Consider the following 23687-nt stretch of genomic DNA (forward strand, 5'->3'; position numbering starts at 1 on the left):
TCCCTAGTTTGGCACCCACCTGGCTCGTTAGTCCAGGGGTGTTGCTATATAAACTTCCTGAATTCTCAGTCTGGTGCCTGGCATCGTTGTAATCAGTCCTTTCTGTTTGCTCCTGTCTGCTGGTCCTGGTTCTTGCAAAATTAAGCTAAGTCCTGCTTCCTTGTTTTTTGGTTATTTGCATTGCTCTTATTTTTTGTCCAGCTTGTACTAAATGTGATTCCTGATTTTGCTGGAAGCTCTAGGGGGCTGGTATTCTCCCCCCGGGCCGTTAGACGGTTCGGGGGTTCTTGAATATCCAGCGTGGAAATTTTGATAGGGTTTTTGCTGACCGTATAAGTCATCTTACTATATTCTGCTATTAGTCAGTGGGCCTCTCTTTGCTAAATACCTAGTTCATTCTTACGTTTGTCTTTTCTTCTTACCTCACAGTTATTATTTGTTGGGGGCTTGTATCCATCTTTTGGGGTCTTTTCTCTGGAGGCAAGAAAGGTCTATCTTTTCCATTCTAGGGTTAGTTAGTTCTCCGGCTGGCGCGAGACGTCTAGAACCAACGTAGGCACGTTCCCCGGCTGCTGCTATTTGTGGTGCTAGGATTAGATATACGGTCAGCCCAGTTACCACTGCCCTATGAGCTGGTTTTTTGTGTTTGCAGACTTGGTATTTATTTCTGAGACCCTCTGCCATTGGGGTCATAACAGTATGCCAGGCCTACATTGAATGTTTAATGCATTGCAGAAGTGGGATAATAAGAAAGGAAATTCTGAGTTTTTTTTTTCCCTCTCTTTCTTCCTCCCCTTTACCTCTGAGTGGCTTAAGCTTGCTGCAGACATGAATGTCCAGACTTTGATTACAAGTGTGGATCAGCTTGCTGCTCGTGTGCAGGGCATACAAAATTTTGTTACCAGTAGTCCAATGTCTGAACCTAAAATACCTATGCCTGAACTGTTCTCTGGAGACCGATTTAAGTTTAGGAATTTCAGGAATAATTGTAAATTGTTTCTATTTCTGAGACCCCGTTCGTCTGGAGACTCAGCTCAGCAAGTTAAAATTGTTATATCTTTCTTGCGGGGCGACCCTCAGGATTGGGCTTTCTCGCTAGCGCCAGGAGATCCGGCATCGGCGAATATTGATGCGTTTTTTCTGGCGCGCGGATTGCTTTACGAGGAACCCAATCTTGAAATTCAGGCAGAAAAAGCCTTGCTGGCTATTTCTCAGGGTCAGGATGAAGCTGAAGTGTATTGCCAAAAATTTCGGAAATGGTCCGTGCTTACTCAGTGGAATGAGTGTGCTCTGGCCGCAAATTTCAGAAATGGCCTTTCTGAAGCCATTAAGAATGTGATGGTGGGTTTCTCCATTCCTACAAGTCTGAATGATTCCATGGCGCTGGCTATTCAAATTGATCGGCATTTGCGGGAGCGCAAAACTGCTAATCCTCTGGTGGTGTTGTCTGAACAAACACCTGATTTAATGCAATGTGATAGAATTCAGACTAGAAATGAACGGAAAAATCATAGACGTCAGAATGGGTTGTGTTTTTACTGTGGGGATTCTACACATGTTATATCAGCATGCTCTAAACGCCTAACAAGGGTTGTTAGCCCTGTCGCCATTGGTAATTTGCAACCTAAATTTATTTTGTCTGTGACTTTAATTTGCTCATTGTCTTCCTACCCTGTTATGGCGTTTGTGGATTCAGGTGCTGCCCTGAGTCTTATCGATCTGTCATTTGCCAGGCGCTGTGGTTTTGTTCTTGAGCCATTGGTAAATCCTATCCCTCTTAGAGATATTGATGCTACGCCATTGGCGGAAAATAAACCGCAGTTTTGGACACAGGTAACCATGTGCATGACTCCTGAACATCGGGAGGTGATTCGTTTTCTTGTTCTGCATAAAATGCATGATTTGGTCGTTTTGGGTCTGCCATGGTTACAGACCCATAATCCAGTCTTGGATTGGAAGGCAATGTCTGTGTCATGTTGGGGCTGTCAGGGAATTCATGGTGATTCCCCACCGGTGTCTATTGCTTCCTCTACTCCTTCGGAAGTTCCTGAGTATTTGTCTGATTATCAGGATGTATTCAGCGAGTCCAGGTCCAGTGCTCTTCCTCCTCATAGGGACTGTGACTGCGCTATAGATTTGATTCCAGGTAGTAAATTTCCTAAGGGAAGATTATTTAATCTGTCTGTACCTGAGCATACCGCAATGCGTTCGTATATCAAGGAATCTCTGGAGAAGGGGCATATCCGTCCATCCTCTTCCCCTCTTGGTGCGGGATTCTTTTTTGTGGCCAAGAAGGACGGATCTTTGAGACCTTGTATTGACTATCGGCTTCTGAATAAAATCACTGTTAAATTTCAGTATCCTTTGCCTCTGTTGTCGGACTTGTTTACCCGGATTAAAGGTGCCAAGTGGTTCACCAAGATAGATCTTCGTGGTGCGTACAACCTTGTGCGCATTAAGCAAGGAGATGAATAGAAAACTGCATTTAATACGCCCGAAGGTCATTTTGAGTACTTGGTGATGTCTTTTGAGCTCTCTAATGCTCCTTCAGTGTTTCAGTTCTTTATGCATGATATTTTCCGGAAGTATCTGGATAAATTTATGATTGTTTATCTGGATGATATTCTGTTTTTTTCTGATGATTGGGACTCGCATGTGGAGCGGGTCAGGATGGTGTTTCAGGTTTTGCGTGAGAATGCTTTGTTTGTTAAGGGCTCAAAGTGTCTCTTTGGAGTACAGAAGGTTCCCTTTTTGGGTTTTATTTTTTCCCCTTCTGCGGTGGAGATGGACCCAGTCAAGGTCCGAGCTATTCATGATTGGACTCAACCCACGTCAGTTAAGAGTCTTCAGAAGTTCTTGGGTTTTGCTAACTTCTACCGTCGTTTTATCGCTAATTTTTCTAGCGTTGTTAAACCTTTGACGGATATGACCAAGAAAGGTTCTGATGTTGCTAACTGGGCTCCTGCAGCCGTAGAAGCTTTCCAAGAGTTGAAGCGCCGGTTTACTTCGGCGCCTGTTTTGTGCCAGCCTGATGTCTCACTTCCCTTTCAGGTTGAAGTGGATGCTTCTGAGATTGGGGCAGGGGCCGTTTTGTCGCAGAGAGGCCCTGGTTGCTCTGTAATGAGACCATGTGCTTTTTTCTCTAGAAAGTTTTCGCCTGCTGAGCGGAATTATGATGTTGGCAATCGGGAGTTGCTGGCCATGAAGTGGGCATTTGAGGAGTGGCGTCATTGGCTCGAGGGTGCTAAGCATCGTGTGGTGGTCTTGACTGATCACAAAAATCTGATGTATCTTGAGTCTGCTAAACGCCTGAATCCTAGACAGGCCCGTTGGTCATTGTTTTTCTCCCGTTTTGACTTTGTGGTCTCGTATTTACCAGGTTCAAAGAATGTGAAGGCTGATGCTCTTTCAAGGAGCTTTGTGCCTGACTCTCCTGGAGTCGCAGAACCAGTTGGTATTCTTAAAGAGGGAGTAATCTTGTCAGCCATTTCTCCGGATTTGCGACGTGTGTTGCAGAGATTTCAGGCTGGTAGACCTGACTCTTGTCCACCTGACAGACTGTTTGTTCCTGATAAGTGGACCAGCAGAGTCATTTCCGAGGTTCATTCCTCGGTGTTGGCAGGGCATCCGGGAATTTTTGGCACCAGAGATTTGGTGGCTAGGTCCTTTTGGTGGCCTTCCTTATCACGGGATGTGCGGTCATTTGTGCAGTCCTGTGGGACATGTGCTCGAGCTAAGACTTGCTGTTCTCGTGCCAGCGGGTTGCTCTTGCCCTTGCCTGTCCCGAAGAGGCCTTGGACACACATTTCCATGGATTTCATTTCAGATCTTCCGGTGTCTCAAGGAATGTCTGTCATCTGGGTGGTATGTGATCACTTTTCCAAGATGGTCCATTTGGTATCTTTGCCTAAACTGCCTTCCTCTTCCGATCTGGTTCCTTTGTTCTTTCAGAATGTGGTTCGTTTACACGGCATTCCTGAGAATATCGTGTCTGACAGAGGATCCCAGTTTGTTTCCAGGTTCTGGCGATCCTTTTGTGCTAAGATGGGCATTGATTTGTCGTTTTCGTCTGCCTTTCATCCTCAGACTAATGGACAAACGGAGCGAACTAATCAGACTCTGGGGGCTTATTTGAGGTGTTTTGTTTCTGCAGATCAGGATGATTGGGTGACCTTCTTGCCGTTGGCTGAGTTTGCCCTTAATAATCGGGCTAGTTCCGCTACTTTGGTTTCGCCATTTTTCTGCAACTCTGGTTTCCATCCTCGTTTTTCCTCGGGACATGTGGAGCCTTCTGACTGTCCTGGGGTAGATTCTGTGGATAGGTTGCAGCAGATTTGGAATCATGTGGTGGACAACTTCAAGTTGTCACAGGAGAAGGCTCAGCGTTTTGCCAACCGCCGCCGCGGTGTGGGTCCCCGACTTCATGTTGGGGATTTGGTATGGCTTTCTTCTCGATTTGTTCCTATGAAGGTCTCCTCTCCTAAATTTAAGCCTCGCTTTATTGGTCCTTACAAGATATTGGAAATCCTTAATCCTGTGTCCTTTCGCTTGGATCTTCCGGTGTCGTTTGCCATTCACAATGTGTTCCATAGGTCTTTGTTGCGGCGGTACGTTGTACCTGTGGTTCCTTCTGTTGAGCCTCCTGCTCCGGTGTTGGTTGAGGGCGAGTTGGAGTACGTGGTGGAGAAGATCTTGGATTCTCGTCTCTCCAGGCGGAGGCTTCAGTATCTGGTCAAGTGGAAGGGCTATGGTCAGGAGGATAATTCCTGGGTGGTTGCCTCTGATGTGCATGTGGCCGATTTAGTTCGTGCCTTTCACGCTGCTCATCCTGATCACCCTGGTGGTCTTGGTGAGGGTTCGGTGACCCCTCCTTAAAGGGGGGGTACTGTTGTGAATTAGACTTTTTTGGCTCCCTCTTGTGGTCACTAGTGATATGACTCTGGGATTGTCTTTCCCTAGTTTGGCACCCACCTGGGTCGTTAGTCCAGGGGTGTTGCTATATAAACTTCCTGAATTCTCAGTCTGGTGCCTGGCATCGTTGTAATCAGTCCTTTCTGTTTGCTCCTGTCTGCTGGTCCTGGTTCTTGCAAAATTAAGCTAAGTCCTGCTTCCTTGTTTTTTGGTTATTTGCATTGCTCTTATTTTTTGTCCAGCTTGTACTAAATGTGATTCCTGATTTTGCTGGAAGCTCTAGGGGGCTGGTATTCTCCCCCCGGGCCGTTAGACGGTTCGGGGGTTCTTGAATATCCAGCGTGGAAATTTTGATAGAGTTTTTGCTGACCGTATAAGTCATCTTACTATATTCTGCTATTAGTCAGTGGGCCTCTCTTTGCTAAATACCTAGTTCATTCTTACGTTTGTCTTTTCTTCTTACCTCACCGTTATTATTTGTTGGGGGCTTGTATCCATCTTTTGGGGTCTTTTCTCTGGAGGCAAGAAAGGTCTATCTTTTCCCTTCTAGGGTTAGTTAGTTCTCCGGCTGGCGCGAGACGTCTAGAACCAACGTAGGCACGTTCCCCGGCTGCTGCTATTTGTGGTGCTAGGATTAGATATACGGTCAGCCCAGTTACCACTGCCCTATGAGCTGTTTTTTTGTGTTTGCAGACTTGGTATTTATTTCTGAGACCCTCTGCCATTGGGGTCATAACACTTATCGTTCTCGCTGGTTGATAGCTCCATGTCTGGCAATGCTGGCGTCGTTGCTTTTGATGTCAAACATGACGATACACGCCGACCTGGTGACGAAATAAAGTTCTGGACTTCTAGCTCCGACCAGCGATGGCACAGCAGGATCCAGATCGCTGCTGCGTGTCAAACTCAACGAGATCGCTATACAGGACGCTGCAACGTCACGGATCGTTGTCGTTCTCATTGCAAAGTTGCTGCGTGTGACGGTACCTTAAGAGGAGCCGGCTGCTACGTCGGTTACGTCAATATTATTGTTTGTATTGGTGATTTGCTTGCTGATTTTAATTATAGATTTGCTTGCCCATCATTTCAGCTTCAGAAATCCATGTTTCTATTCAGTAACCATAAGTAGATGAAGACATGCGAGCTGGATCTTCTGTATACCTAAAGTGAGACCCAAGATTGGTAATCAGGTAAAGCCATCACTCCTTTACTCTCTTAAGGTACCTTCACACTAAGCGACTTTGCAGCGAGAACGACGAGGATCCATGACGTTGCAGCGTCCTGGATAGCGATATCGTTGTGTTTGACATGCAGCAGTGATCTGGATCCCGCTGTGATATCGCTGATCGGAGCTAGAAGTCCAGAACTTTATTTCGTCGCTGATCACCCGCTGTCATCGCTGGATCGGCGTGTGTGACGCCGATCCAGCGATGTGTTCACTTGTAACCAGGGCAAATATTGGGTTACTAAGCGCAGGGCCGCGCTTAGTAACCCGATATTTACCCTGGTTACCATTGTAAAAGTAAAAAAAAAAAACAGCACATACTCACATTCTGATGTCTGTCACGTCCCCCGGCGTCCACAGGGTTACGCGCTGCTGCCGAGAGCTTCCTGCACTGACTGTGTCAGCGCCGGCCGTAAAGCAGAGCACAGCGGTGACGTCACCGCTGCTGCCGGCGCTGACACAGTCAAGTCAGTGCAGGAAGCTCTGAGCAGCAGCGCGTAACCCTGTGGACGCCGGGGGACGTGACAGACATCAGAATGTGAGTATGTACTGTTTTTTTTTTTTACTTTTACAATGGTAACCAGGGTAAATATCGGGTTACTAAGCGCGGCCCTGCACTTAGTAACCCGATGTTTACCCTGGTTACCTGGGTGCTGCAGGGGGACTTTGGCATCATTGAAGACAGTTTCAACGATGCCGAAGTCGTTCCCCTGATCGTTAGTCGCTGGAGAGAGCTGTCTGTGTGACAGCTCCCCAGCGACCACACAACGACTTACCAACGATCACGGCCAGGTCGTATCGCTGGTCGTGATCATTGGTAAGTCGTTTAGTGTAACGGTACCTTTAGTGTGGCAGGAGCTGGATGTGGCTCATGACCCTCTGTCACAGCTGGATGTGGTTCTCAAGGTCAGAAAACTTGGGGACCAATGATTAAGAGTCTACTTGCATTCCTTCCTCTCATATCTTCTACAATTCTATAAGTAGAATTAAAAGGCTGATGTTTTTATTTTTTTTACTTGCTGACTGTTATTGTTATAATGACACTTTGTACTTACATACAAATGAATTAGCCCTTCTGTGTTGTAATATAGACACCCCTCTTTTGATACTGCACTGTAAATGTGCCCTCATTGGTTCTTTTAGCTTCTCCATAATAATAATAATAATAATAATAATAATAATAATAATAATAATTTTATTTATATAGCGCCAACACATTCCGCAGCGCTTTACAACTTATAGAGGGGACTTGTACAGACAATAGACATTACAGCATAACAGAAATCACAGTTCAAAACAGATACCAGGAGGAATGAGGGCCCTGCTCGCAAGCTTACAACCTATGAGGAAAAGGGGAGACACGAGAGGTGGATGGTAACAATTGCTTTAGTTATTTGGACCAGCCATAGTGTAAGGCTCGGGTGTTCACGTAAAGCTGCATGAACCAGTTAACAGCCTAAGTATGTAGCAGTACAGACACAGAGGGCTATTAACTGCATAAAGTGTATGAGAACATGATGCGAGGAACCTGGTTATGTTTTTTTTTTAATTTATTTATTTTTTTTTTTTATTAAGCCACACAGGGATAGTTAGGTTAATGCTTTGAGGCGGTAGGCCAGTCTGAACAAATGCGTTGGGATTAATCGTATTAACCTAGGTAGTGCATTCCAAAGAATCGGCGCAGTAGTCTTGGAGACGGGAGTGGGAGGTTCTGATTATTGAGGATGCTAACCTGAGGTCATTAGCGGAGCGGAGGACACGGGTAGGGTGGTAGACTGAGACCAGAGAGGAGATGTAGGGTGGTGCTGAGCCACGGAGTGCTTTGTGGATGAGGGTAGTAGTTTTGTACTGGATTCTCCCTACACTTTACGCTTTTATAGTGACTGGAATTTCTTATACATGTCTTAAGTCAAGATGAATATCTGAATTAAATCATTATAAACCTTTTGTAGGTGTTAATTGCATTGTCTTCCATTGTTTGTGAATCTGTAAAGGATCTTTATTGGTGAGTTGCAACAAAGTGTATGGCAGTTTTCTTCACTCTGTTAAATAAAGTTGTTTTTAAAAAGTTTATTCGTTGTCTGTCTTTTTTTTTTTTTGGTTCAAAGTTCCAACATAATTATATAGACTTGAGTTTGCCTTTCCTCAATTTTATTCCTGTTTTCAATTTTGGCATTGAAAAACAGGAAATATTGCTGGAATGGGAATCTTTGTTTATATTATTGATTTTACATATAACCCCAACATGATGACTTTAAAGGAGTTGTCCACTACTTTTTAACAATTCCCCAATGTATTAACTCAGTGATTATCAGACATTTTGTAAATACCTTTGTGTCCTTATTGCCTGTGAGTGGCGCTATCGCTATCACATTACGTGACCCCCCCTGCTGGAGCCGTTTCTCACATCTGCTGATGTCACGTCACGATCTGGCTGAGGCCGGGGGTGACTCAGTGCTGCGTTCCACAATGGATGCCAGGCTGTGGGCGGGGTTCCCTCTCCTGCATTCATTGCACAAATCGTGATAGATGCTGGGTGTGATGTGCGGGGTAACCCCGCCCACAGCCCAGCATCCATCAGGGGAGCGTGTCACTTATGTGACTCCTCACTTGACGTGACATCAGAGAGGACACTGCAGTCAGGGGTCACGTGATTCCTGTGAGTGGCCTTTTTTCCTGCTTCCGATTCCAAATTTGGAGAAAATATCATCAAAGCAGAAGTGTTATTTACTGGTTTTTTGGTTGAGCATAATATTTCATTAGCCACAAGTGACCATGCACGGCCTTTAGTGAGGAGGATGTTTCCGGACTCAAAGATTGCTGATAGATATGCGTGTGCAGCAACGAAGACCACCCATATTATTCAAGGTGCTATAGCTCCAGAGGCACTCCAAAATGTTAGAGATGTCATCCAAGGACAGAAAAAATATTTTGGCATCTCACTGGATGCCAGTTCTTATGAATTTGAGAAGTACTTTCCTGTACTTATCACTTATGAACATCCAAAAACAGGACTAATTGAGACAGAATTTTTAGACATGGTGTCATGCCCATCTGGTAAAGCCCTAGACCTTTTTAACGCTGTGGATACCATGCTAAAAAAACATAATGTAGACTGGAATATGTGTGCAACGTATTCAGCTGATAATGCTGCTAACATGCAGGGAAAACATAATAGTGTGTTGTCAAGAATAAGAAGCGCTCAGCGTTCAGAACAAAAGATTTATGCTGTTGGCTGTCCCTGCCACTTGGTCCATCTAATGGCTGAACATGCAGCAAAACCTTTGTCCATAAGTGTGGAAGACCTTATTGTTGACATTTACTTTCATTTTCAAAAAAGTTCAAAAAGAGTAAATGCCTTACAGGAATACATAGTATCAAAGAAATATGATGGTGTGCACTCAGCCTTTGACGAGGTGCTGGTGTAATAGACTAGAGGTCTCAGCTACAACAAAATTTTAGATTCACCGCACACTCTGAGGAAGTGTAAGATTTGTAATGAAAATTTATTGTATAAACAATCTGGAAGCGAAACAGAATATACAGTATTTTGCGATCTTTTAACAACGTTTCGGCTCAACCTGAGCCTTTATCACGTGATCGCTGTGGAAAAAGAAATATATACAGGACAAAACAAAAAATATAAGTAATATACAACATAGGAAAAAAAACACACACTATAAAAGACATCAGTGCAAATGCTCCTGGATTAAGTGTTAGAATTCGTGGGTCCGCCCACCGAGTCCGCCATATTCAGATGCCCGTGGAAAAGACAGAAGGCGAAAGACTAGATGAGTCAGAGTGAAGCATTGAGAACATGGTGACACAGGGAAATATAACAATCCTGAGTGCCCCGACGTCGGGTGGTCAGGTATGTCTGTGTAGATGTGGGGCGTGCGCTGCCTATGTCCGCCCTGACCAGCCTATCCTTAATGTTAGTGGGCCTTTTGCTACACATAAGTGCCGGTTCCCTAAACGGGGAAATGTCAGGATATGCTTTTGCCAACAGGGGCCAATGTCTTCTAATGATGGAATAGACCTTGAGTACACTCCATCAGGTTAAGCCCGCTGGCTTTTTTTGTCCTTGTTTTGTCTTACTGATGCACTATTCACAGTATCACTTCTACCCACAGGGCACTCAGGATCGTTATATTCGCTTCCAGATTGTTTATACAATAAATTTTCATTACAAATCTTACACTTCCTCAGAGTGTGCGGTAAATCTAAAATTTTGTTACAGGAATACATGGCATTTTGTAACACTGGGGTTAGAAAACTACTGAAACATGTGGCTGTCACTTGAGAAGTCGGTTAAAAGAACCTTATTTAATTGGGATGCTCTCAAGTCATATTGTTTGAGTACATTTGAGGAAGACAGTGGTTCACTTGGTGCTAGGGAAAAGCGCATTCTTGCCAGTATCCGAAATCCAATGACAAAGGTGTACCTTTTATTTTTACACTCTGTTCTTCCTGTATTCAATTCCTTTAATGTTCTTCTGCAGACCGAAGCTCCAATGGTACATCACTTGCACCCTGCAATGTTACACTTATACAAAGATCTTCTGGTCAGATTTGTCCAGCCAAATGTCATTGCTAGTGCTGGAAACATTTTGGATATTGAGTATTCTGACTCTTCTGTACAGCTCCCCCACAGGGATATTCTCATTGGGTTTGAAACACGAAATTATTCCAGGAGAGAGAACCTGATAGACACCCCGAAGTTCCAGCAATTTACCAGTGAGACTGTTGCCTTTTATTGTAAAGCTCTGGACTATATGAAAAGGCCATGCAACTTGGGGACCCAGTACTTAAAAGTCTTTCATTTATAAATCCAGATGTGCGGTTGTCAGCAAGTTTGGAGGATATCCAGACTGTAGTCAACAGGTTCCCAAATGTAATTGCTGCCCAAGAAATGGACAAACTGCTAAGTGAGTTCAGGGACTATCAAAGTAGTGATGTTTTAGTAAAGGGAGGCAACAGAATTGATGAGTTTTGGCAGCAATTGTCACAAATCAAGGATCCGATAACTGGGCAATTTCAATACAGTGTGTTATGCAGGCTAGTAAAATTTATTCTTATTATTCCCCATAGCAATGCCTCATGTGAAAGGTTGTTTAGCATTGTTCGCAAAATCCTCACAGATCAGTGGAGCACCTTGGGGAAAAATCCACTCACACAACAGCCAGGCCCAAATGTGTATGAGGCTGTAACTACAGTCAGAAACACACTCTGTGCTATACTGGCCTGCAAAATTAATATTTTTTCTAGCACGCCATGTCACAAATGGCAGCCTTCTTCACAGCTGCGCAAAAAAGCTAAATCCGCTACAGCTGTGGCTTTATCCAGCAGAAGAGAATCTAGTGCAGAACACGCTAGTAGTAGTATAGCCGGGCCTGGTATGGAAGAATGTCGCAGTGTTACCGATTCTGTGCCTGAAATTGCTGGTAGAGAAGCTGCGAGTAGACAACACATTGAAGACATTAATTTTTCCACCAAGAAACAAGCATCGTTGTTTAGTGAAGTGTCTGCTATCGTGTCAAGTAAGAGTACAGCAGCAGCAAAGATAAAGTACACACCAGTACCAAAGAAGGGACAAAAAGCTTCTGCAACTAAAAAAACATCTGCATCTGTGCCTAGTATTACACAAACAGCTGCTGCTGCTGCTGATGATATCGTTATCATGGATTAAAAAATTATGTTTTGCACAATTGAATTTTTTCATGTTTTGCGCATTTTAAATGTTGGATATCAGTTTATATTTTGCAGTTATTTATTTCAGTTCTATTTAAAGCCTTTGCCATGTAAGTAATCTGTCTAAGGGCTCCTTTTCACTTGCGAGACACACGTCTGTGTCTTGCAGGTTGAAACCAAGCTCTGACACAGGCACTCCAGAGCGGAGCGTGCGGCCGCATAGCAATACATGGAGCGCCACGCTCCGCTCTGGAGTGTCGGCGCCAGAGCTTGGTTTTAACATGCGAGACACAGACGTGTGTCTCGCAAGTGAAAAGGAGCCCTAAGCCTGTGTTCCTATTTCATTTTTGCCTCGTCAGTGGCTCTGTTGGAGCTTCTATATGAAACCCTGAAAAAAAGAGTTTCAGGTGCAATCCCTGACAGGGCCATTGACTTTAATGAGGCAGACCTTCACTTTGTGCTGTCTGGCCTCAGATTTGGCAGTATACCCCTCTCTGAGGTGGACACAAAAGTGCAATCGACCATGCTTTTGTGCACTCCTCAGAAAGGTGGTCACTGCCAACTTAGGTCAGGTAAAGCACAAAGTGTGACGCCATTTGCTTCATTAAGGTCAATATCCCCATCACAAGTTGTGCTAGAATCCTATTTTTCAAGGCTTCACACAGAAGCCCTGATGGAGCAACGGACGTGTGGCAAAAACAGAAAATGAACATAGTCTTAACGTGACAAGTCCACACTCCTGTAACTTGTAAGGCCAAAATGGCACAAATAATAATTACGTTCTGTTGGTTAATTGAGGCAATTAAAGTGGTTATCTGGGACTTTTGTAATTTTTTTTCTTAAGGGCCTAAGAACTTACTAGCAAGTAGTTTCAAACCACCTGCCTGTTTTGCCCAGCACCGCTCTGTGTTGGCTCAGTGGTCACGGACTCTCCTGCCAGTGATTCTGCTACTTCATTTGATCTTACTGTTGAGAGAGGTGATGGTATCACTTCTCATGATTTCAGCAGACATGCGCAACAATAAGTTGACTATATTATTTAATTGCTCCTATTAAAGTACAATATATTTACAGATCTTTTATCTAATAGAGTGGACGTGTTATATAATGTGCAACTTTTAAAATAGAATTTTGTACTTGAAAGTATTCTTATTTAAAAGTAACACTACCAAGTTTGCATTTGTACTCTAATTCATTACTTATTGGAAATAAATATTTATTTTTTCTGTTTTTGATTACTGCAGTGTTTCTGAAACAATGATCGGCAGTACTGAATGGGTGTGTCGGAGGTGTGGTCATGGGTGTGGTTGGGGCGTGGTCATTCAGGGGGCGTGGCCTAAAATTTTGCCGCAGTACGCTCAGCGCACCGCAGAGTATGTCCCTCTTTCCTTCCCTAAAATGTTGGGAGGTATGGTCTTACTAAATAAAGATCAGCTGACCCCTACATCCTTGCAAGGACGCACAGCTGACGAGGATCCAGATCTATAGCAACGACACCTCAGCAGTGGACAGCCCAACAACATCACCACAAAGTCATCCGGCTTCTCTAAGCCCCATCCTTCACCATAGGAACCAGCCCTGTTCATCACTGGTAAGCGCTCGCCATTATCAGAAAAGACATCGCTACCCCCCACTCACCGGCACGAAATCTCCAGGCGCGCCCTATATCAGTTGTCATACCTGGCTAGAAGCGCGGCTCCCTCTGAAGTCCCGACATCTCCAGCATCCCTCCTGCTGGGAGACTAAGCGCTTCGACAAGCAGCGCTCATCCACCCACGCAGTAACACCGAAGAGGAGGTAGGCGGTGGCACATGAGAGCTGTGGTTGCAGCGGTGACCCGCTGAAGCTCCGATGCACTGTTCCACCCGCCCCTTTACTAACAGAACGGCAGGGGGGCGGGCCATCTGTCAGAAGCAAGCAAGGCACAGGGGACAGGTCGCTGGGATTATTCCATCAGTCCTCAGTTCCAGTTTAAAGTTCTTTCTGGGTCGGCAGCCCTACGGTCACCAGCCAAGCTAGACACAACCAGCTCTATTATATTAACCAACCAGCCTTGCTGCATCAGCCAAGCTGTTTATTACAATTATCTTTTAAAGGGAAAGCCTACTACTCTCTCTTCCTCGAGAGTTTATACCTGCTACTATAACCCAAGTGAGAAAAAAGTGGGACTGATTTTGCCTTATAGATCAACCAAACCTTACCCTATCTCCAGAATGAGTAACACCAAAAATAAAGCGTCTTCTCCTGCCTCAAAAATTCCTAACCCACCAAAAAGTAATAAAGCCTATCCACAACGCCAAGCCAACAGAGATAGAGCTAACACTACAAATAGAGACAGATCTCGCTCACCACGCAGACTCAATTCTCCTACAAAACAAACCTCTTATTACCAAAGCATACCCGACAATCCGGGTAAAAATAATCAGACACTCGCGGAGATGGACACGTCTCAAAGCCTCAAAAGAAGCGCTCCAGGAGTATGGGGAAATGTTTACACCTCCTCACATGAACAACCCGACTCGGACATAGAGTCGGAGGACATTTCTCCGAATCCCTCCCCTGCCAAAACCAAGGCTAAGAAAAATCCCTCAAACTACAACTCCGAAAAAGACTTTCCATCTTTAGTGAGACCCAAAGCAGGTCTTGAATCGCTACAGGGTGACGTACTGCTTGGTCAACCTATCCGAGAAAATTGAAAACATGAGAAGAGATATGGACAAAAATTTCAAAGATCAAAGACAACAGTTTGACCTCAAATTGGATACCATGTTCGAAAAGTTCTCCGAAAAAATTATCAACCATGAAGAGAGGCTACAAAAACTCGAACGCAAATCTGCTGACTCGTCCTTCGACATACAGGAACTCTCTGCAGAGGTCCATAAACTCAAACTCTCAGACGTGGAAGACAGAAGTCGCCGCAATAATTTAAAGATACGCGGCATCCCGGAGAGTGTCCCACCAGAACAACCTTCCAACCATATCAAATATATTTTTAAATCAGCCATCCCAAATCTTTCTTCATTTGATCTCGAGATAGACAGGGCCCATAGACTTCCACGGCCCCCAAAACTAGCAGCCGACATACCCAGGGACACAATCCTGAGGGTACATTTTTTCCAGACGAATGTAAAAATCCTAAAGTACCTAAGAGAACAAAAAGTGTTTCCAGACCCATACAGTAGCCTGAAAGTCTTCCCAGACCTGTCGAAATCTACGTTGGAAGCTAGACGCTCCTTTTCCAGCTCCAGCGTCACCTCTGCCCTCAGAGACAGAGAAATTTCGTACAATTGGGGCTTCCCTCTTAAACTCCTAATTCGCTACCAAGGTAAAACTATTCCCGTCTTCACCCCAGAGGAAGGTTCCAATTTTCTAAAGCCCATCTCAAGACCAAGGCAAAGTAATGGAAAATGATAAGTAACTTCACTGTTTACTAGGTTCTTCTCATGTTTACACTGGGTTTCACTATTACCTGTCCACGAGTAATACCTCGAGTGCTTAGTAGCGGTTCACTATTGAGTGAATTGCCTATATTTATTGTTCTATTCTGTTTCTTTTCACAGGTCGACTCTCGCTGAATATCACTGATTGTACCAAGATATATATCTTGATTGTATTCAAGTATTTGAGTATTTTCTATAATTGTAATTGTTTGTTACAGGATACACAGTTACTTACTAAACATTCTTGCACCTTATCCAAACTAGATCTATCATGAGCTTTAAACTTACCTCTTACAATGTGAAAGGCTTGAATAGCCCATGGAAGAGGTTCTCCCTTTGGAGGGAATTAGAAAGATCTCATACTGATATCGCCTGCATTCAGGAGTCTAAATTTATGATTAATAACCATCCACACCTTAAACATAATAAGTTCCACCATATATTTTTGAATCTTGTGGCCCTCAGAAAAAGGCAGGAGTAATCACCATGATTGGTCACTCCACTCCCTTTGAAGCTAGAAATGAATACAAAGATGCTAATGGAAGATACCTCATCTTAGTCTGTAAAATTAATGAACAACTTTACACTCTAGTAAACCTATATGCTCCTAACCGCCACCAGATTCGGTTTTTAAACAAACTCCTGAAAATTATTTCCAAAGTTAGAAAAGGGGAACTAATTCTTGTTGGAGACTTTAATATCACACCGGATAGTACTGTAGATTCCTCCTCATACATTCGTAGTTCCTCAGAAAATCTAAACCAGTGGATTTTCAAAAATGACTTATTCTACGCATTCCGGTGCCTTAACACGTCGTCAAGAGAATATACATTCTTTTCTGACACCCACTAGTCCGCATCTCGGATTGATTTAATCCTTACGGATGTGTTCAATCTCCCCAGACTTCTGGATGTTTCCATAGGTAAAAAGTCTTTTTCCGATCACTCACCAGTAGGGTTGAGCAACTTTTATTTTTTAGGATCGAGTCGGGTTTCGTGAAACCCGACCTCCTCAAAAGTCGGATCGTGTGAAATCGGCCGATTATTGTGAAAAGTCGGGGGGCCGACCGAAACACGAAACCCAATGCCAGGCAATGGTTCTCTCTCTCTCTCTCCTCCGTCCCTGCAATGTTTGTCTTTCACTGTGGAAATCGCTATATCCCAAATGTTAAGATGGCGGTTTTACCCTTTGTGACGCCACACAAAGCAAGCCGGAACCGATGTCATCACGCTGCACACACTCCTTCATTGGCTGAAAAAATGGCGGGGAAAGCGTCATACGAAACGCGACTTTGGCGGGAAGATCGCCGACCATGTGGCCGATCCCACGCTGGGGTCGGGTCGGGTTTCACGAAACCCGACTTTGCCAGAAGTCGGCGACTTTTGAAAATGACCAATCTGTTTCGCTCAACCCTACTCACCAGTCCTTAGTCTAATTCAATTAGGTCCCCATCTCAAAAAAGCCAACATGTGGAAATGTAATTCTAATATTATTCACAATCCCATTCACAAGCAAAATATAGAAAAGGCCATCTCTCAATTCTTTCTAGAAAACAAATCCTCTTATACCAACCCTTTTAACAATTGGTGCTCCCACAAAGCCGTACTTAGAGGTACCCTCATTGATATCTCGTCAAAAATTAAAAAAGAGACTAGAAGAAAAATTTTAGAAACCCAAACCCAAATCCATAATAGAGAATCAGAAATATTAGCCCATCAAACTCAATCTTCCTCTCTCCAATCTGAACTTTTAAATCTGAGACAAAAACTTAAATCACTAATTTCCATTCCCTATGATGCCGCAGCAAAATCCTCAAAATATAAACACTATTCCGCACTAAACAAACCAACATCTTTTATGTCAAATAGAATAAACAATAAAAGAATCCACAACAGAATCAACAGAATTGTAGCCACCTCCAAAAATGACATTTTAACTCATCCCCAAGATATAGCAAATTAATTCGCTCAATTTTATCAAAAATTATATAACCTCAAACCAACCTCCTCCCCCTCACAACCCAATCTTCCAGATATTAATAATTACCTCAAATCAATAACTCTCCCCTCTCTATCAACCGATGACCTAGCTTATGTCTGCCCCTTTCTCCCCTACCGAAATGGAAGATATTATCAACAAGCTAACCCTTCACAAATCCCCAGGCCCCGACGGATTCAACAACTCATACTATAAAACCTTCAGTAAACTTTTATCTCCCCACCTTGCTGTAGTATTTAATTTCGCTGCAGACCAGGGATTATTTCCAAAGGAAATGCTTGAGGCTTCGATTGTCCTAATACCGAAACCAAAAGGAAACACTGAACTAATAACCAATTACCGTCCCATCTCTCTTATCAATACAGACATAAAATTATTCTCCAAAATAATAGCCAATAGACTGAGTAACTTTCTCCCGAATCTACTGGTCAATGATCAAATGGGATTCACCCAATGAGACAACCCTCAGACGCCACTAGGAGATCAATAAACGCTATTAGGTACGCTAACTCAACCAAAACTCCAACCGCTTTAATTTCACTTGATGCCGAGAAGGCCTCTGATCGGATAGATTGGGACTTTCTTCGGCACACTCTCTTCAAATTAGCTTTAATCAAAAACTTGTGACCACTATCATGGCATTATATTCCAATCCAAGTGTAAAAATACTCTCCAATAACCACACCTCGAACTCCTTTGCTATCACAAATGGCACCAGACAAGGGTGCCCCTTGTCACCCTTACTTTTCAATCTAGCCCTTGAACCCCTAGCCGAACGCATCCGCAATAACGACCCAAATCAAAGGTATCCTTACCCACCATAAGGAACATAAAATCAGCCTATTTGCCGATGACATCATACTGACACTAACTGACCCTCAAAATTCTACATCTGCGTTTTCAACGAATTGGACAAATTATCGGTTCTATCTAACTATAAAATCAATCAGTTAAAATTGAATATCCTACCCCTTAACCTCGATACTAAACAAATAGACGCAATAAAGGATAACATATCTCTTAACTGGTGTGACAAAGAAATTCCCTACTTAGGCATTACTCTTTGTAACAATCTCCAAAATATGGTGAAAATAAATCTGAGAAATCTGTCAGAATCAGTAAGTAAGGACTGTTCAATTTTTAAAGAGAAACAACTTTCATGGCGGGTGAAAAACTACACTCTAAAAACGTTTATCCTTCCAAAAATTTTATATGTCCTCCGATGCCTTCCTCTGCCCATTCCTGTCCTACTTTTGATAAACATTCAATCCATGTTAAACACATTCTTGTGGGGAGGAAAAAGAGCTAGGACTTCTACCCTATCACTATACAGGAAAAAAGGGAACAGGCGCATGGGCCTTCCCAACATTATTGCCCACTACCAAACTTTGCTGATCAAACAACGTGCTCATTGGATTTTCCAGCATGAGCCTCCAGCTTGGTTCGACTTAGAACTATTTTTAAATAATGGTAAACAACTAAGAAACATTATTATTCAAGCAATCTCCAACCACCTTCCCAAACTTAATGCCCATCCTCTTTTCCTTGCCATTGCCCAAGCATGGCGCAAATTCTCCAAACCAAGGAGGCGGACACACAAATTCTCCATTCTGAAAAACTTACCCCTCACTCTTATTTTTAGCCTCACTAACAAAACTCTCCCTGCCATTTGGTCAGAATTGAAAATTACAAAATTAGGGGATATTCATAATGGCTCAAGTTTCCTAGATTTTGTATCGCTGAGGAAAAATGTCAATGTCCCCTCTTCTCTATTCATAGAATTCATTCTCCTAAAAGATAATGTCTTTACATTCCTCAATTCAAAAATGAACTTCACCCATGCTTCCATAAAAGTCCTAAATAACCCACCTCATAAAATCTTCTGGAGCCATGGCTTCCTTTACGACTCCTTCAACAATGACGAAAATTTGTCAAAAAGCCCTTACATGATTTCCTGGGAAAAAACCCTTGACTCTACCTTTTCCCCAGAGCAATGGGAAGAGGCTCTCTCCGTAACTTATAACTCCACAATCTCATTTCCGCTTCAAGAGACGCACTTCAAAACTATCAGCAGGTGGTATCTTACGCCGGCAAAACTGGCACACTTTGGCTCCTCAACCCCAACCTCACCCCTCTGCTGGAGAGATTGCGGCCTCAAAGGAGACCTAATGCATATTTTGGGAATGTCCTAGTGTCAAAACAATTTGGTCTTGGATTTCTAATACTATCAATAAACTTTCCAATAAAGTCATTACCCTCACCCCTCAAATGGCCCTTCTATCCCTTAATCTGGGCGAATTGGATTTGGCACTCCAACCTTTATTCATTCATTTATGTCTTGTAGCAAAAAATACCATCACTTTCCACTGGAAAAACAAAACACTCCCAAATCCTGATATCATTCTACAATTATATCAGCAACATAGATCTCATGAACTGAATTTCGCTCTGATCAATAATCAGTTTGGAAAATTCTACAAGAAGTGGAGCAAATGGGATAAGGCCTTTCCGCCACCCATTACTTAATTCATTCACCACTAACTTTTAGGTGCAATACCATTCAATTGTATATTTCTGTTCATTAACTAATTGTTAAATTGTTGTTTACATATGATTGGCCTTAAATGGCTTGCAATCTTATTTTTTCTGTATTTCATATATCCCCAGAACTTCTGGGCATTATGTATACTTTACTTTATAATCTAATATGTGTTCCTTTAGTCATATTACATGAAGTGAAATATTTGCTATACTTGTTATATTTGTTTTGTTTGTATACCGTTCCCCTATGTCCCCCTCTCTCCCCCCTCCCTACCCCCCCACCGTCCCCCCCCTCCCACTTTCCTTCCCGCCCTTATTCCCAAATTGCCTGTTTATCTTAAAATTAAAATAAAATCATGGAACACCTAGAGAAACACCCAGGTGAAATCTGCAGCCAAAGAACGTGACATCACTGAGCAGCATGACATCATATGGCGCCACATGGAACATTGGGCGGATTGTGATGTCTGCAGCTGTACAATGCTGGGGTGGCATCATGCCAGTCTTGCTGGGCTTCATTGATGTGTATTGCAGTGAGATTGTTGCTCTTCTTTTGCAAATTGTGTCAAAGTTGCATCAAAATGCAACAGAAGACAAAAGATCAGCACCTGACAAATCACAGGTCACATTTTATTCTTTACCTACTCAACATGACCCAAGACGTCCAGTAGAGTCCACAGATGTACATCCCTTATGAGAAACCTGAGCTCCGGCCTTTCCCAAACATTACTTGTCATTTATTGTTGTGGCATACATTATTAGCACCACTGATCGTTCATTATAAACCAGTATCTCCAGATATAAGTGCAGAGGTGGAGGATAGTTCTGCTCTTATATTTGACACAGGGGCCCTTGGGTATTAGGGCCCAGTTGAAATTGCACTTCTGCGCCTATTGTAGGCACACCACTACTGTAGATAGTATGATGGCATCACCCACCTGGCATGGCCCAGTACTAAATGATGTACCAGGTTAGATCCGGCAGAGGGGATCCATCACCTGTTATACTTTATGTTCTTTGCAATGTGATCATTAGATTAGACTATTAGATCAGAACAGGATGCGGTGAAAGGAGTTTAGAACCAATTAAAGGGTCGTTCTCAAGATCAACCTTCAGGAGCACAACGCTCATTTCCATACCAGTTCCTGATTTTCGGTGGGCAGTCCAATTCTGGAGTCAGTTTGGGTGGGCGGCATGGCTGAGCTGCTGGCCCGAATTTGAGGCAGCTTTACTTCTGAAGAAGTGCAGGGGGACCGAAGTAATCAGGATCCTGGGGCACTGAAGCTGCACTTAAGTCTAACAGACTGGCCGCCGCTGCAGAGGTAGACAGTAATCTAAGTAACAATCCAGAGCATAAAAATATAAAATCTCTCTGGTTTTGCGAACAAAAAGGAATTTCAGAAACAAGTAAATTGCTAAGTCACTTTTCTTTATAAGCATTTTGCAATTTTACCCATTTACCATGTTGAGATAATCCCTGAAAATAATCCCTGGGAATCCCAGCAGAGATGCTATATAGAGTATGAACACTTTTTGCAACTCATTTTGTATGTTTGGTTTTATCCCTTCTTGCAAATTGACAAATATGCACAATGTTTACCTTCATTGATTTTGTGAGCAGGATCATATGCAGTTATACAGCTCTGGCAAAAATTAAGAGACCACTGCAACATTTTCCAGTTTATCTGATTTTTCTCTTTATAGGTATATTTTTGAGTAAAATGTAAATTGTTCTTTTATTCTATAAACTTCTGACAACACGTCTCCGAAGTTCCAAGCAATAAATGTATTTATTTTCTGAAAAGGAGAAATGGTCAAAATAACAAAAAAAATGCAGTGCTTGCAGACCTCAAATAATGCAAAAAAACCCAAGTTCATGATCATTTAAAAACAGCAATATTAATGTTTTAACTCAGGAAGAGTTCAGAAATCAATATTTTATGGAATAACCATGATTTTTAATCACAGCTTTCATGCGTCTTGGCATGCTTTCCACTAGTCTTTCATACTGCTTCTGGAGCAAAAATGTAAGCAGTTCTTTTTTGTTTGATGGCTTGTGACTATCCATCATCCTCTTGATTACATTCCAGAGGTTTTCAATGGGATTCAGGTCTGGAGATTGGGCTGGCCATGACAGGGATTTGATGTGGTGGTCCTTCATCCACACATTGATTGAACTAGCTGTGTGGAATGGCTTATTGTCCTGCTGGAAAAAACAGTCTTCAGATTTGGGGAATATTGCCTGAGCAGAAGGAATCAACTGTTTTTCCAGGATAACCTTGTATGTGGCTTGATTCATATGTTTTTCGAAAAGATTAACCTGCCCAATTCCAGCATTGCTGAAGCATCCCCAGGTCATCACCGATCCTCAACCAAATTTCACAGTGGGTGCAAGACACTGTGCCTTGTATGTCTCTCCAGGTCTCCGTCTAACCATTAGACGACCAGATGTTGGACAAAGCTGAAAATTAAGACTCATCAGAGAAGATTACCTTACTCCAGTCCTCTATGGTCCAATCCTTATGGTCTTTGGCAAACTTCAGCCTCCCTCATCTTTGCTTCTCATTGATGAAAGGCTTTTTTCTAGCTTTACATGACTTGAGGCCTGCCTCTAGGAGCCTGTAACGAACTGTTCTTGCCGTGTACTTCACCCCAGCAGCCATTTGCCATTCCTTTTGTAGGTCACTTGATGTCACCCTGCGGTTGCTGAGTGTCATTCGAATAAGATGACGGTCATCCCGGTCAGTGGAGAGTTGTTTTCAGCCTCTGCCGGTCTGTAGCTTTGTTGTCCCCAATGTCTGCTGCTTGACCTTGTTGTAATGGACTGCGTCTTAGAAATTGTAAGGATGGAGGCAACATGACGCTCACTGTGTCCCTCTGCTAGTAAAGCCAGAATTGAGCCCTTCTTTTCCTCACTCAAGACTTTTTTTTTCAACTCCTTTGGCATGGTTAATTTTTTCATTCCTAATACTTTTGGGATATTACTAACACTTGTTTCACCATCCAGCATGTCCTATTGCAAGAGGATTGTGAACACCACAGCAGAGTTTTTTATACTTTCCTTTGTTAAATGAGATTTGGTTCAGGTGATCACCTAATCAGAACCACATTAAGTAGAATGAGGTGTACTCTGGTTGGAATTCAACTGACACTGGAATGGAATGGCTGTCAGACATGTAGAGAAGCTGATTTTTATATAACTGTGCAGTGGTCTCTTCAATTTTGCCAGAGCTGTATATTTATTATTTATTCACCTCTGTATTACAATGTATCATTAGTGTAAACCTTACAGAAATCTACAGTGACATATCTTGGGTTGCCAGCGCCTGGGGCAAGGTAAGTATTGTCCCCCACTAGCCCAGTAATAATAAAACAAATAACATGTCCCTGAGGGCCCCTTTTAGAAATTATTAATGCATCCTTAAAAAGCAATGCTGCCCCGAGTGCCCTCTCCAGAACCCATAATGCCATCTTTCTTCCACCCAGTGCAAAAACTTAAAGTTCATACTTCCCTAATCCAAGCAGGTCTTCTCCCTGCACATGGAGCAGCCAGCACAGGCGGCACAGTGCCGTGATGTCATGGAGCCCCCTGTGCCAGACGTTGATGTTGACCATAGGTCTACAATAACCTGCTGCCTAAGGGATGGAGAGCAGTCCTGGATCTACCACAGTATCCATCTGTATCAGCATCATGTTGATAATATAGTTCAGGCCCTCGCTTGGAGATCCCGGTGAGAAGTCTATGGCGTGTGCACTGCCCGAATCTTCAGCACTAGGGACTCTAATTCTTAAAGATGAAAATTTAAAAATAATAAAATGTAGTACTTTTTTTTTTCTTGTTTTGAAACTTTGTACCCTTAAGAATTTTGACCCGTTTTAAT

The sequence above is a fragment of the Ranitomeya variabilis genome, chromosome 1, assembly GCF_051348905.1.
Source record: "Ranitomeya variabilis isolate aRanVar5 chromosome 1, aRanVar5.hap1, whole genome shotgun sequence".
Classification (NCBI taxonomy): domain Eukaryota; kingdom Metazoa; phylum Chordata; class Amphibia; order Anura; family Dendrobatidae; genus Ranitomeya; species Ranitomeya variabilis.